This window comes from Octopus bimaculoides, chromosome 4 (genome assembly GCF_001194135.2).
Source record: "Octopus bimaculoides isolate UCB-OBI-ISO-001 chromosome 4, ASM119413v2, whole genome shotgun sequence".
In the NCBI taxonomy this organism is placed as follows: domain Eukaryota; kingdom Metazoa; phylum Mollusca; class Cephalopoda; order Octopoda; family Octopodidae; genus Octopus; species Octopus bimaculoides.
The window spans coordinates 98,309,695-98,311,170 of record NC_068984.1 but is presented as its reverse complement, the minus strand read 5'-3'; positions in this window follow the sequence as shown (position 1 = coordinate 98,311,170).

Genomic DNA, 1,476 nt, shown 5'->3' with positions numbered 1-1,476 from the left:
TTTACTAGTTGACTTTTTATTCTGTTGTCAGTTTCTCTTTGGTTTGTTGTGACTGTTGACACCACATACTCTTATTTTATATCATAATTTGCAAGCAATTGTGTTGTTGGGGCCTAATCTCTGGTTCATTGTTTTTTATGATATCAGTGACAAGGCTATGTCTGAATCTGGTTATAAGAAATTTTGTTCATAAAGCACTTATTCTTCATTATTTTTTACACTGATGTTTATATCCTACACAAATATAAATCAGCATACTTTTAAGAGAGTGGGTTGTGATTTGAGGGAAATTTGGTTGTTATTCCTAACAGATCCAGTACCCACTGACTCTCATATTGCTGCTGTTAAGCCCCAAGTCAGTGCCAATTGAACATACCTATTATTAAAGGAAATCCAGCTATGATCGCTCCAACCTCCTCTCAGTCACTATGTATCTAGAAGTATGTAATTTTAGAGAGATTAGGCTGCAATTTCTACCAAAGTTCGGGGCACCTTTGGTCAAAGGTTGGTTCAATCAGAGGTAACCTAGGGTTAAACTACAATAGCAATGATTTCCAACACAGGTTCAAGGTTAAAAGTTATTTTTGTTTGGAAATATAGTTGATTGAATCAACCCTGGCAATTATTTTGGGGTTTGATAAAAATAATTGCCAGGGCTCATTGAATCAAAGTAGCTCTCAAATGGATTTGAATTGTGGAGTTTACAAGTAAATAAAGTTTGTCTGATGCTCTACCAACCTTTTAATATTGGTTTCAAATTTGGCAAAGGCCAGTAATTTCAGGGAGTGGACTAAGCCAATTACATCAACCCCAGTGCTCAACTGGTGCTTATTTTATCAACCCTGAGAGGACGAAAGGCAAAGCTGATCTCAGCAGAATTTGAACTTGTAACAAAGGCAGACAAAATTCCACTAAGCACTTTGCCCAATGTGCTAATGATTCTGCCAGCTCGCAGCCCTAACACTATTTCATATTACCAAGACAATATTGTTGAGATGTCATTGTGCAATATAAACAAAATATCTTTTGGTCCATCAGAAATAATTGAGGACTTAAATACTTAATTGGTGTCCATAAAATAGAATTATCAGACATAAGTGCTACAAGGTCATCATATACTTGTAGCCAAACAAAGCCAAATGGTTGTTTTAAACCATTTGCACACTGGTGAATCATCAAGAAACAGGCTTGGAAGAACGGTGGTAGCAGGGAATTGTACCAATGTGCCAGAAGGGAGGCTAGGCGACAGGTTTATTTAGCCAGAGGGGAAGCAGATAAGGAAAGATTTGCCAATGTTCTGCGCCGTGAGGACCAAAGACTCGAGGTATTTCGTGTTGCAAGACAGTGTAGGAGAGAGAATAGTGATGTAGGAGAGAAATGTGTTCGCATGGATGATGGTACGCTTGCATTAAATGAGGATGCAAAGAAAGAGGTCTGGAGATGCCACTACGATAGATTGCTTAATAAAGAGAATGA